The sequence below is a fragment of the Miscanthus floridulus genome, chromosome 3 (assembly GCF_019320115.1).
Source record: "Miscanthus floridulus cultivar M001 chromosome 3, ASM1932011v1, whole genome shotgun sequence".
Taxonomy (NCBI): Eukaryota; Viridiplantae; Streptophyta; class Magnoliopsida; order Poales; family Poaceae; genus Miscanthus; species Miscanthus floridulus.
This window is the reverse complement of record NC_089582.1, coordinates 138,045,196-138,060,257: the sequence shown is the minus strand read 5'-3', so window position 1 is coordinate 138,060,257 and position 15,062 is coordinate 138,045,196. Positions and strand designations below refer to the sequence as shown.

At 48.6% G+C, this 15,062-nt stretch overlaps 1 pseudogene; it reads right to left on the bottom strand.

The window, feature by feature from the left end:
* Positions 1–781: 781 nt before the first annotated feature.
* On the bottom strand, positions 782–14,225 carry LOC136544533 (small ribosomal subunit protein mL104 (rPPR9)-like; annotated as a pseudogene).
* Between the last annotated feature and the right edge of the window lie 837 nt (positions 14,226–15,062).

Genomic DNA, 15,062 nt, shown 5'->3' with positions numbered 1-15,062 from the left:
TTCGTCGTAAACGATCGTGGATTATTTACTGCTGGTTGGTTTGGTGTGAGAGAAAAATATTGTTTTAGCTTATAATCCACAATCGTATACGAGCAAGCGAACAGACTGATTGTTCCTCGCCTAGATTTGCACTTGCACAACCAGCAGCATAAATCATGTTCGCCTGCAGCGTCTTGCACAAACCGTCAAAGATTTTTTTTTTTCAGATTGCGCAACGGTGAAAAAGAAATCACACAGCAGAATCTTTTTCGGTCGCCACTCATTGAAGCACTTGTAGGTCCCTTGTTGGGTGCACCGGAGATGAGACTGTGCCAAAGGCGATAAGGTGCAAAGGGGCCCCTGAAGCACATAGTTTATGTTATCGAGAGAGACCCTCTATAATGGTGTGGATGATAGCAGCTTGATCCGAGATTTGGTTTATGAAATGAGAGCTCACAAAAAGAGGAACCGCCAGTGCACGCAAACCAGGTACGCTGTATAAATAATAAAGTCGCATACAAAAGAGGAGGGTCATACCTAACCTACCTGATCGAAATCTGGGAAAGGAACGGGTCTCTCTGCATCAATGCACCATGATGTGACACGCAGGAATCAAGCAGGTGTGGAGAAACATACTCCCATCGATTGTCACTTTGTCAGTGAGTGAAAATTGATGTTCATGTACTCGAGAACATTGAAACAAACATTATCGCTCAAAAAAGTGGGGGAAACCAGGAAACAGCAAACTTCTTCAGCAAGAGGTGGTCCAGTTAGTTTTGGACGAGTTGTTCCAATGCTTTCTATGAGAAACTAGGGTGTACAGAACATCACCAGAAGTGTAAATTAAATTAAGTGAAATGGTACATTATTTGTGCTGTAATAGAATGCAAGTAGGTGTTGCAGCAAACATCACCGGAGTCACCAAGCCATAGCCCTAAAATGAAACCATATGGCGGAGCCCTCGCATTCGAAAAATGATGTTGCGTAGCCGCGCACAAGGACAGCCACAATTCAGGGACAACCATTTTCTGATCTTGATTTGTAACTGGATCTGGTTGTGTGTCCGTTCCCCTGATCGTCCGCTCCAACCAAACTGATACATGATTACAAATCATTAGTACCACAATTGCAGAAAGATGTGAAGGCAGTTTACAAAAGAAAACATTTTGAGCAAAAAGCACAAACTTTTAAATCCTTAATTTCTCGGTGAGAGGCATCATGTTCTGGGCACAAAATTAGGTCAAACTGGAATCTAACAGATGAGATGATTGGGAAAATCACTGATAATGATAGTGGCATCTAGTACATTATCCAGTTATCTTGTAACTTCAGCCAAAACAGTCACACATATGTGTTGAATACTTGCAACTTGACAAACATGATAATTATGTTCAACACTAAAAGGATGCTCAAACTTAAGAGCAAGGAAGATGTTGCATGGCCAGAGCATATTCCATATGTTCAACACTGGATGGTAAGAAGCCAAATTTATAAGCCAAGCTCATGATATGATACAATACAGAAAGTTGGAGGAGCCTACACGTAGACTTGTAGTGGTGGGGCTGAGTACATTCTAATCTTCTATGCTGAATATGCTCTGGTGCCATAGGGGAGCTTAAAAATGGATACAGGCCACAACTCCTATATTATGGAGTATGCTCTGGTCATGCGTATATGTAACAAAACGCCAGCATGATTTAAGTAAGAGACTTTGTGTCAGTGCAACCTTAGCAACACAAAACAAAAAGTTATTTGGAAGTCGTATTTCACAGACCGGTGCGAGAACCTGAGCAAACCAGCTTTTACTTTCATAGTGAAAGGTCCAGAAAGTAAAAAAAAATGATTTTCTAAAATAAATGTAGCTGCAGTGTTCCAATGAAGTTATTCTGCAACAGACTGGACGGCACTAAATGAAGAGGAATAAGGAATTCCAATTTCTAGTAGCTTTATGGAGGCAGAGAGTCAGGTAAACATTGGATAAGGAACATGAAAGCAAGTTAAGCTTTTGATACTCAAGTATAGGCTTGTGATAGGACTAGGTGCCCTACCGGAGTTGCTGCGAAGGTTGTAGGGATGGAAGAACGGAGGGCGAGGCTTAGGGAAACGGCGGCGGGTTGGCGCCGTGGTGATCACAGCGCAAGGAGAAAGAGGAGGTGCGTCTAGGGCTTCCAAGGGAAGCCGGCAACAATCATGTTGCTTCTGCTTAATTCCAATCTCAATTGTTTACAGAGTCTTTATCCTCTCTAGGATCCTATAATTAAGGAATAAATATCATAAATAGCTAATAATAATAATATGGGCTGTTAGCCCCTATAGCCGGCGTCCTCCTCTAGCCACTAATGGGCCTGCACCTATTATAGTAGACGCCGGTCATAACATTTCTCTCCCCGCCTGCGCAAACAGCTCGTCCTCGAGCTGAAAGTTGGGGTAGAGGCCTTTGAAGTCGTCGAGGAGTTCCCAGGTGGCTTTGTCGTTGGGCAGTCCGCGCCATTGGATGAGGACGTGCCAAGCGCCCCGCCGGAGTTGAGCTCGGAGAGCGCGCTTAGGAACAGGAAGGGGCCGACCATCCAGCAGTGGCGGTAGAGCCGCAGGCGCGGCCGGAGGATCCCCCTTGTGAGGCTTGAGCAAGCCCACATGGGATGCAGTCGAGCGCCGACCGGAAGCTGCAGCTGGAAGGCAACCCTGCCAATGTGCTCCAGCACTTGGAATGGCCCAGCGTAGCGAGGGCCAAGCTTCCCTTTTGCCCGGGGCTCCAAAGACTGCGTGGTCCGATGAAGCAGGCGCAGCCAAACCCAATCGCCCTAAGCAAACTCCAGGTCGCGGTGGCCGGCATCGTAGTACTTCTTAGACAGCTGCTGCGCCTGAAGGAGACGCTGTCGTACCTCAGCCAGCACCTCATCTTGGCTGCGGAGTAAGGCGTCGGCCGTGTCAGTCCGCGCCGACCCCGGCTTGTATGGTAGTATCGGCGGGGCGGCCGGCCATAGACCACTTCGAACGGGGTGGCACGCAGGGCGGTATGAAAGGAGGTGTTGTAGCAATACTCCGCCCAAGGCAACCAGTCCACCCACGCCCGCGGCCGATCACCTGTAACAACGTAAATACATCACAATCACCTTGTTGATCACCTCCGACTGGCCGTCCGTCTAAGGGTGGAAGGCCGTGCTCATGCGCAAGGTGACGCCTGCCATCTTGAAGAGGTTGCGCCACACGTGACTGGTGAACACGGGGTCCCTGTCGCTGACGATGGAAGAAGGGAAACCATGCAGTCGAACGATGCCGTCGAAGAAAGCACGGGCGACGGGGGCGGCGGTGTAGGGGTGACCAAGGGCGATGAAATGCGCATACTTGGAGAAGCGGTCGACCACCGTGAGAATGACGGATTTGCCGCTGACCTTGGGCAGCCCCTCGATGAAGTCCATGGAGATATCCGCCCACACCTGGGACGGTACTTCGAGGGGCTGCAGCAGGCCGACGGGCTGTAGCGACTCCGTCTTGTTCCGCTGGCACGTGCTGCACGCCCGCACCCAATCCTTGACAAGGGTGTGGTCTCCCGGAATGTAGAAGTCGGCGCGCAAGCGGTACAGAGTCTTCTAGACCCCCTCATGGCCCGCCGAATGAGCCAAGAGGAGGACTTGGTGGCGCAGGTCGTCATGGTCCGGGACGAAGATGCGGGACCCGTGGAGAAGGAGACCGTCGTCGAAGTGCCACGATGCCGACAACTCACTAGCCTGCAAGCGCTGGAGGAGCTGCTGGGCGTCCGCAGCTGCTATTGTAGCCCGGCGAATGTCATCAAAGAGGGCGAACGTCGGCCCGGAGAGGGCATGAGCAGCAGGGACAGTAGTTGTACCCTCCTCCATGCCGCGGCGGGACAGCGCATCCGCCACGATGTTCAGGTGGCCAGGGCGATACTCCACAGCAAAATCAAAGCCAAACAACTTGCTGATCCACTGGTGTTGAGGTACAGTTGAGAGGCGTTGGTCCAGCAGGAACTTGCGGCTGTAGTGATCTGTACGAACAAGAAAATGACGCCCCTATAGGTATGGTCGCCAGTGACGTACCGCCTGAACCAGCCCAATCAGCTCGCGTTCATAGGCAGCGAGCTTGAGATGGCGAGCAACGAAGGGTCGACTGAAGAAAGCAAGGGGTCCGGCGTCTTGGTGGAGAACAGCGCCGAACCCCGCGCCTGACGCGTCATAGTCCACCACGAACTGCTTGTCGAAGTCGGGCATTTGGAGGACGGGTCCCGTGGACAGGGCACCCTTGAGTGCCTGAAACGCCACGTCCGTCTCGTCGTCCCAGGCGAATGCATCCTTCCGCAGGAGGCACGTCAGTGGTGCAGCGATGAGGCCGAAATCGCGGATGAACTTCCTGTAGTAGCCGGCGAGGCCCAAGAAGCCCCGCAGCCCACGGGCGGAGCGAGGGGCCGGCCACGAGGCGACCACAGCCACCTTGTCGACGTCCATAGCGACGCTGCTTGCTGATATCACGTGGCCAAGGTAGGCCACCGACGACGCCCCAAAAGAACACTTGGAGCGCTTGAGGTGGAGCTGGTGCGCCCGAAGTGCGTGGAGGACGATGCTGAGGTGTTGCAGGTGTTCGGCCCAGGAGGCGCTAGATATGAGTATGTCGTCGAAAAACACAAGCACGAACCTGCTCAAAAAGGGGCGGAGCACGTCGTTCATCAAAGCCTGGAAAGTCGCCGGTGCGTTGGAAAGGCCGAACGGCATGACCAGGAACTCAAAATGGCCATGGTGAGTGTGGAATGCCGTCTTGGCGATGTCGTCAGGGTGCATCCGCACTTGGTGTTAGCCCGAGCACAAATCGAGCTTGGTGAAGAAGCGAGCCCCGTGGAGCTCGTCGATGACCGGAATCGGGAATTTGTCCTGGGACGTCTTGGTGTTGAGGGCCCGGTAGTCGATGCAAAAGCGCCAGGAGTTGTCCGCCTTGCGCACCAGCAGCACGGGGGCGAAGAACGGGGACGTGCTCAGCCAGATGATGCCTTGGGCGAGCATAGCAGCGCACTGACGCTCCAACTCGTCCTTTTGCAGTTGGGGGTAGCGATAGGGGCGAACGGCGACCGGAGATGTACGCGGCAGCAGGTGAATGCGGTGATCATACGGCCGCATCGGAGGGAGCCCCTGTGGCTCGGCGAAGACCAGCACAAACTGCTCCAAGAGCCAGTCCAGTAGTGGCTGGGAGGGGGCAGCGGCGATCGCCGGCGCTGCCGGTTCCCGAATGTCGTCGCGGGGGGACCCCAGGCCCTTCCACAGAATGCGTCGGGCGCCCCGTGTGAAAGCCATGCACAAATCCTCGAAATCCCAGAGGATAGGACCCAGGGTACGTAGGAAATCCGCCGCTTCGAGGTAAAATAGGCGCTGACACACATGACCGCGCACATAGGGCTCATCACAATTGTAGCATAGACCTTGGCGGCGGCGCTCCAATTGTTCCGCTGGGGACAGGCGGCGGAAAGGATGACAGGGGCTGCAGCGCCCGCTGGTGCTTGAGTTGTGGTCGCCCCCGAGGCTGCTGGTATCGCTGCAGCAGGCCGTAGCGGCGCTGGGATGCCCGGGCGCTGAGGAGGCCGGGTGCCACGCTGAGGAGTGGTCGGCGTCGTGGCAGTGGCGCGGTGCTCAAAGGCCCTGGCCAAATACATGGCCATTTGGATGTTCTGGGGCTCCCGCAGCTCCACGTTGACCTTAATGTGCACCGGAAGCCTGCCCACAAACAACTCCGCCTTCTAGGACGCGGAGAGGTTCCGAGCATGACAGAGTACCACATTGAAGCGTTCAGAGTAGTCCTGTACCGTGGAGGTGAAGGGCAGGCGAGCAAGTTCGGATAGACGGGTCCCACGAACAGCCGGCCCAAATTGCAGATTGCACAGCTCCTTGAAACGATCCCACGTAGGCATGCCCTCGTCTTGCTCGAGGGCGTAGTACCATGTTTGGGCCGCGCCGGTGAGATGGTACGACGCAATCCAAGTGCGGTCCGAGGCCAGAGTACGCTGTCCGCGGAAGAACTGGTCACAATGATTGAGCCAATTGAGGGGATCCTCGTCGCCATCGTAGGTGGGGAACTCCAGCTTGTAGAAGCGCGGAGGGTGAGCGCCGTGGCTGACACCCGAAGCTGCTGGTTCTGGATCAAAGGCCACGGACGACGAGGCGTTGGGGTGGTGCTGCATGTTGCCGCCGTAGAGTATAGGGCCATCAACGCCTCCATAGAAAACCCCCTCCGTGTAGGAGGGCTGCTGTACCGCCCCACCGTAGTGGATTAGGGCGCCTGTGGTAGGGGTTGGGGCAGCCAACGTCGAGGTCGCCGGAAACGTTGCCATCGTATACACCGGCCCGACCGTCGGGGCCAGGGCATAAGATGGGATCGGCGACGGGGAGGGCGGCATCCGTAGTAGATGGATGGGCACGCCTGTGGTGCTGGACTGGGGCATCCCAACAGGGAAAACCGGCGGCAGTGAGGCCATGGCCGATTGCGGCGATGGTGGCGGTGGTGGTGGGCACGGTGGGGAGGGCAGCGGCTGCTGCGAGCTGATGAGGTAGGACTGCATCGCGGCCATGGAACGGGACAGCTCATGGATGGCCGCGGTCATCTGCTCCATCGACATTGTAGAGGACGAAGCGGCCGCTGAAGCGGATGGCAGCAGCTGCACAGCAGTGGTGATTGGCAGCGGCGGCGGTGGGCTAGTGGAGGTGGAAGGAGGGTCTGACATCTCTGATACCAAATTGATAGGACTAGGTGCCCTACCGGAGTTGCTGCGAAGGTTGTAGGGATGGAAGAGCGGAGGGCGAGGCTTAGGGAAACGGCGGCGGGTTGGCGCTGTGGTGATCACAGCGCAAGGAGGAAGAGGAGGTGCGGCTAGGGCTCCCAAGGGAAGCCGGCAATAATTATGTTGCTTCTGCTTAATTCCAATCTCAATTGTTTACAGAGTCTTTATCCTCTCTAGGATCCTATAATTAAGGAATAAATACCATAAATAGCTAATAATAATAATATGGGCTGTTAGCCCCTATAACCGGCGTCCTCCTCTAGCCACTAATGGGCCTGCGCCTATTATAGTAGACGCCGGTCATAACAGCTTGCATATAAGATATATACGCATTCTATCATCATCCAGTCCGGACAAAGGAGTGATCTAGGAATTTTGGTGATTGTAAGTAGTGCATCTTGGTTTTCATGAAATTTATAGTATTCATTTTACCAAGTAACTGCATATGATTGCATTAAGAAGAGAGCTTAAAGTAGAACACACCCACACATACAGATGCACGGATTACCACAAATCGTTTTGAATGTGCCAATGTTTAATGTTTATTATCTATGCAACTGCTTCAGAGGATTAAACAAACAACAAAATAGCCAGTTTCACAAAAATAACATGACAAAGCAATGTTGGGGGCACCTAAAAATTCCTAAGAAACTGAACTCTTTTAAATGTTATAACGATGATCTACTGGTTAGTGGTTACTGGATCAGAAAAAAATTGATACGAGCTGAGCAACAAAATTCAAGCGAAAGTGTCAAACTACCCACTTTAGACTAATACATGCTAACTTCCCTCATTCCAAAAAAAAAAAACTTTCTTCCTAGGTTTTCTTGACTTTACGGCATATTCAGCATCACACTGATACATCTACTGGTACGTTTTTCCTTATAGATTGTCATATACACATTCATGGAGAAACTAGGTTTTTCATAAGCATCTAACTATAATGTTGTAAAAGAATATATTCTAAACAGAGTTTTGAATCTGCATACTGGAACCTTTGGGGGGAAAAAAGATTTTATTGTGCTTCTATATTCAAGTGCGATGAAATAAGATATAGTAACAGTAGCATAGGACAAAATGATTAACAAAGAATGACGAACTGGTCCTCAGAAAAGATCACCATCGATATGGCAAATGCTGAAGCAAAGATGGTATTATAAACGAGTAATGAAATCAGCATGACTATGAGAATACCCAAAATTATGCTTAAGCCTGGAGCATTCGGTGCTTGGGCTTTTTGAGAAACTCGTTCTGAGCTTGAATAACCTCTTGTTCTTCAATCGCATCTTCTCCGGCAAAGTCAACCTCTTCTTCACCTTCTTCTCCTTCTTTGCTTTGACATACCTTTTGTCAATATTATACTCTCCATGTGCCACAGGTACACTACGAGCAACTACCTCCCTAAACAATGCATTAAAACGTTCCCCTAAATTGAGCCCAGCAAGCTTCTCAATGAGCAAGCTGTATGATTTTGAATCCATAATATGCCTTCCTATCAAGTTTACCTCCAAATCCTGCAGCCGCATCAGTGTCATCATCTCACCCCACCACCAACCCCACCCCCCACCCTTCTGAAGTTCGGGCAGCTTGGTACAAGCTCCTGATGAGGACCAAGTACGTGTCAGCATCTGGTGAGCAGCCCACTCACCCATACGCCGGAACAGATTCATGGCATCCTCTGTCTTGCGGATCTTGCAAAAAAATGTGATCAGAACCCGAAATGTCCCTGCATCACGGGGAATGCCATTGGCTTCCATGTCAACTAAGAACTTCTCCGCTTCCATAGGCATCCTCAGTGGGTCCTTCTTGCGACAGAGCCGGCAGACACAATCAAGAACAGCATTGTATGCATCCAATCCTGGCTGGAACCCACCCCTGCGTGTCTCACCAATCAACCTTAGCGCATGGTCGAGCTTACCAGCATTGGCATAGCCAGATACCAGCAAAGTGCAGATATTGTCATCCGGGAAGATCTCGTTGGCGACCTTCTTGGCAGCACGCTCTGCGCGCGACAGGAAGCTCCCGGCAGAAAGCGAGGAAACCAGCAAAGTGAGAGACTCATGGTTACGGAGCTGCTCCGGCAATTTGTCGAACACCTTGACAGCGTCCGTTGGGCGCCCGGCTCTGGCGAGCTGCTGGACATAGGCGTCGAGCGTGACGGGCCCGAGAGGGATGGGAAACTCCTGGATGAGCGCGCGCACGGCGGGGAAGTCGCGGCGGCGCGGGAGGCGGCGAACGACGGGCGCGAGCGCGCCGTCGGAGGGGTAAAGCGAGCTGCGGCGGACGACGGACGAGGAAGCGGAAGAGGTCGGCAGCGGCGCGGGAGGTGGCCGATGGCTTCGCGGCAGCTGATGCTGTTTTGCGGTGACAAAAAAAATATACCTGGCTGATAAGCAGTTCAAATGAATAGGAATAGGGAGGAGCCTCTTTATCTGCTTCTGCACTGTAAAAAAATAAATATTAATATATATGATACATAATTAGCATTATTACATGAATGGTTGAACATATTTTTATAATAAAATTATTTAAATATATAAATGTTGCTAATATTTTTTATAAATTTGATCAAAGTTAAAAAAAATAACTGATATGAATTTTATAACGTTTTTTTCGACAGAGGAAGTATCTAAATGTAAATATATTCATCACTTTTCCTCTCATTGCAACATTCCTGGCGTTATGAAAATTTGAAACTGACTAAGACATGTTAATCTAGCGACTGACTCTTTATTTTTTTTAGAGATATACTCCGTATAAGAATTTGAAAGTTTTAAACGCCATAGCTGCCAGCTTAGCCTCGCTCCATTGGGAAGCTACCGACAATGTGAATATATATATATATATATATATATATATATATATATATATATATATATATATATATATATATATATATATATATATTAGTTGCATTTCAATGTTTTTTAAGATTATTCTTTTATCCTCTTGAAGAAAATATATTCAATTATAATTTTGCTTTGTTGAACTTTTGCTACAGGTTTATGTCTCAAAAAATGAGCAACAGTTTACTGGCCGAAATGCCTATCGACAATATCAAAAGGTAATTGATGCTTATCTTTTCCTGTGATTTTTGCTCTTATTCATATTGGTACTAGGTATTGGACTTACTTAATCTTAAGCATCCCCTGTTTTTGCTTCTTTTGGAAGGCTCCTCTAAGGTACAAAGCAAGCTTTCTCCTCGCCCCTAACTGTAGTGTGTTCTCATTACTATGTGCAGCAAAAGTGGTGTCGTGATGTTTCACGACACAAAACTTGGATGATGATACTACTATCAGGAGCACCCGAGTGTAGCCCTAATGAGCAGCTCGCTAAAATATATGTCATCCATTTGTATCCTGTGACCAATTAAATGGCTGGCTTGTTGTCTATGTAAATATATATGTGTTATCCATGTATTTTTGTTCATTCTTTTCTTGTCATATATGTATGTATATACTTTCGGTGGGAGATTTGGAATGAATAAATATTCAAAACAATGATATCTAGGGGAATGGATGAAAATATCGTGCAATGACATAATGAAATATAGTAAAATTTTACTGTTACTCAGAGGGTAAAATCATCATTTTTGTATGAAACCTAACAGTATAACACACGCTCATACATATGTATAACAGTATAATCAATGTCCAAACATCAGGATTGTAATATCTTTTTGTAGTAATAGTATAACAGTATAACACGTTCATACATATGTTATCGTGATTATTATGTTTTTTGTCTGCAGCAGCCCAGTTCTCGCCGGCACACGACCGAATCCGATGAGCGCACGTGCATCCGTGCCACGAGGGAAGAGCGGAGTAGAAGAAGAGAGGATTAGATTGAGAGTACCACTGCACATTTGGTTGTGGTGGAAGTGGACTCTAATTCCATGTCCCCTCACCCTCACTGGTAGCTGTTGCTCAATAGCGGAAGTGCTTGCGGAGGATAATGTATGTGTGATTGTGGGTTATGTGTAGTTTGGTCTTTTCTTATTTTTTACTAAAAATATTACTATTTTTAAAATGTTAATCCAAAAATATTATGAAGCATCACACGGACCTACGCTTCGGTTAACACATTTCTATAATTATTATCATGGTATATTATATTGCTTTATTTGTTGTTCTTCTAATTATATAAAATAGACAAGTTATACTAATCCTGACTCTCGATATCCTTCTCTTTCAGAAAATGTGTGCTTGAACAAAAAGCCTAGAATACCATAAAAGGTACTGTGTGAAAGAAATGGCTGCTGCGATTGGTGTATATGAGAATCTGAAATACAACTTACCACAGTGCAGATACGTAAGTCACTTGCTCCTGCTTTTATTATTTATTTTTTATTATTATAATCGCTACTGTGTTTATAGTTTCTTTTGCCATGGCTACACGTTTGAAAAAATATTCTTTCGCCCTATTCTTCAACACTACTTCAGCGGTACTTTTCAGTGAACGAACAATCCTCTCACAATAAATCAGCATAAGCCAAATTTCAGCGAAACGAACAGGGCTATTTTCGACCTGTAGAAGAAGACGCTTATCATGATTGACTCTAGACCTGTTGAAAATTGATGTAGAGGCACACCAGTGCTGATGTATGCCAAGCAAACTCTTGTATTTAACTTGTAGTACATGGCCATAGTGAATGTACATAGTCCTAGGTGGAACAAGGATATTGTCGGTGTTTCAAGTAAATACCAATGAGTAAATTTGTATTATTGCGCGTTGGACCTAGATGGTGTACTAAAAGACACAAGATTTATACTGGTTCGGGCAGAATGTCCCTACGTCCAGTTTGCGGCTGCTACTTGTGTTATTAGCACTGAAAGGTTTATAGTAAGGGTTACAAACGGACGAGAGAGGGACATGTCCCAAGTGTCTGATGGAAAGGTTGAAAGGACGCTAAGAGCTTTGTTGCTACTCAGCTGTGTGTTATGTGAGGCGTGGTGTGTTCTATTGATCGGTTCTTTTAGTGGGGTGCCCTGTCTTCCCTTTTATAGACTAAGGGGAAGCAGGGATTATAGATGGGAGAAAGAAGAAAAACCTGATGCGAAGGTCCTTCGAAGGGTCTTCTTTTTTCTCTAAGTGAGCCCTTCTAACACGGTAGACGGTGCCAGGGACAGCTCCATGCTGGGTACATATCCGCTGATCTTGATAGGGCCGTGCTCTGGCTTTGTCAGCAAGTGGTCACGTCACATCCCTCCCCGGCCGGCGGCACGACGGGCCAGGGCGCTAAACCACGACCCTACGGGGAGTAGACGGATCAGTGACCCCACGTCTGTACCGTAGATAATGTGAGTTTCCTCCTGGACCGTAGTGGTTGTCATATGCTTCCATCAGGATCCATGTCCGAGGGCAAATGCCGACACCCATAACACTGTAAGACAAATGTCGACGCCCACAACACTGTTCGGGCTTCTGACATGTCCGGAAGGCCTTAAAGCGCCTGTCCTGTCATATCCTAACGGTACTTTCCTACAGGCGTATAGGGTATGGTCCTCGGTATTGTGGTTGACTTGAGTGCCCCGTCTTATCCACGTGCGTAGTTATAAAGGAGCAGCGTGCAATCGTTGGGCGAGGCGGAGCCAGCCCTCGGACGTCGGGCGAGGCGGAGCCTACCCCCAGACGTCGGACGAGGCGGAGCGAGCCCCCGAACGTCGGGCGAGGCGGAGCCAGCCCCGGGGGTCGGACGAAGCGAAGTTCGTCCTCAGACGTCGAGCGAGGCGGAGTCTGCCATCAGACGTCGGACGAGGCGGAGCCAACCTTTGGGGTCCAACGAGACGGAGTTAACCCTCGGTCGTTGGGCAAGAGGTGTAGTCGCGTTCTTGCCTGTTTGGAAGCATCAACGTTTGATGGTTATTAGCTCCTCTTTGGATACCCAATATTTGGTCCCCGACAGATATCTTCAAATGGAAGTTCATCCGTGAAAAAAACATTGCAGATAACAAAGATGGGTAACATTATCTTTGTTCTTGCATATGAGATTTTTTTCTAATATAAAACATTGTCTTAGCCGCATCATAGAAAGATCTATACAGTAGAGTTTGTGAGCCTGCGACGCCGTGCTCTTCGTGACTGTGTTAATTACACGAACTTTGATTTTTGAATTAAATGTAACGTCGGTATTTAATTTTACAGTATTATTATCTTATCATGTGATCATGTGTTTTTAGTAAAAAAAGTTTAGCTATCCTGTGGCAATGCACGGGCACACGAAAGGTGCTCGAGGCTTCGTAACGTATGTTTTGACCCCACATTTAGGCCTAGTTTAGTTCCCAAAAATTTTCACCCCAAACTATCACATCGAATATTACGGCATATGCATGGAGTATTAAATATAGACGAAAAAAACTAATTGCACATTTTGGTTGGAAATCGCGAGACGAATGTTTTAAGACTAATTAGTCCATGATTAGCCATAAGTACTACAGTAACTAACATGCGCTAATGATGGATTAGTTAGGCTTAATAAATTCGTCTCGTAGTTTCCAGGCAAGCTATGTAATTATTTTTTTATTAGTATCCGAAAACCCCTTCCGACATCCCCGAAACATCCGATGTGACATCCAAAAATTTTCATTTCGCGAAGTAAACGCAGCCTTATACAAGTGGTCCTACACAGCATTGTTTAAGTATGAACTTAATAGCAGCCGGAGCACTTTTGGCTAATATTTAGTTGCAGTGATCACTTCTTTGCATAGAGTAGGAATCGCGGTTTGTTCAACAAAAAAACTTGTAACGAAATCCAACTTTCGCTACCCTTTTGCTTTACCAAGCACCAGTGCCCAACTAAGTACAACAGAGAGTCAGTTACTGAGGTCTTCTCTAACGCTCCTGTCTGTCGTGCAGCTCAAACGTTCACGTCCACACCAGAGCTCAATGTCACACGAAACTACAGCCTCGCAAAGTGTCAAACGAGGGTAGTGTTGTGGCGATGAAGCAGTGTGTTGCTCAGAACCATTGCGGAGAGACACATGGGAACTGATTTGAAGAACAGAGATAGGGAACCAGGGATAGTGATGGGACCAAAGGGGTAGAAGATGGCAGTGTGCCTGGGTTGAGAAAATATTAGCTTCAGTGATAGCTCTCGTACATGGAAAGTACTTTTTTTGTTTGAGGATACTAGTGTTGTATGCCTGCGTTGCTGATGCCCTAAGGCCTTCCCAACGTTCCAATTTGTCGTGCTACTCCAACGTCTATGCTCGCACCAGAGTGTCAGAGGCTCTTGCAGAAGAGCTATTAGCCTGTTTGTTTGTTGGTTTTAGCCAGCTTAAATTAACCAGCTAATAATGTTTTATTTTCATAATAAATCAGCACCAGCCAGTCTAAACCAATCCAGAAACCAACCAACGAACAAGCCGTATAGCTTAACCTGACACAAAGGTAAAGCAGCGAACGAGGGTGGCGTCGCGGCGATGAAGCAGTCTAGTTGCTCAGGACCACGGCACAGAAAGAGATACATGGGATCTGAGGCCTTGTTTAGGTTAGCATTTTCGTTTGTATTTAACAATTATTGTCCAATCATGGTCTAACTAGACTCAAAAGATTCGTCTTGTAATTTACAATCAAACTGTGTAATTAGTTATTTTTTATCTACATTTAATACTCTATACATGTTGTCGGTGCTTTGGAACCGGGGGTCCCTCAACCAACGAGTGAATTTGTGCTGCGTGCCCCTAATCCCGGATGGTGATGCAAAGAGACACAAGGTTTATACTGGTTCAGGCAATCGAGGCCCTACGTCCAGTCCGAGAGATCGATCTTGTATTCCTTGCACCGGAGTGCTCGTAGTAGGGGGTTACAAGCTAGGTGAGAGAGGGGACTAGCCCCAGGTCTCGGCGTGGGTGGTGCGGGCTGCTTGAGGCGTTGTTCCCAAGCAGCGTAGGAGTGCGTGGTTCTATCGGTGTGTTCGTCTTTCTCGTCCCCTAGAAATGGCCCCGGTCCCTCCCTTTTATACTCTAAGGGAGGACCGGGAACGTACATAGGTTGCTACATAGCGCTTCTGCAAATGGGGTGTCGTGTCCGAGCCCTGTAGCCGGCCACTGTTGTTGTGGTATGGTCGATGGAGTGGCTCCGTCCTTGTCGTGCAGAAGTGACACGCCGGTCATACTTGATCTTGTGCGTCGTGGGGCTCCAGTACAGCTTGATGCAGGACATGGCGGGCGACGTGCTGGTCCCCGTGTAATGACGTCGTAGTGGGCAGCGGCTCTGCAGATGCCGAGGCCGAGCCATCGTGGGGGGCTCGGCGGTCATGGATCCTCAGGCTGCCGAGCCCGTAAAGCAAACTGACGAGACCTCG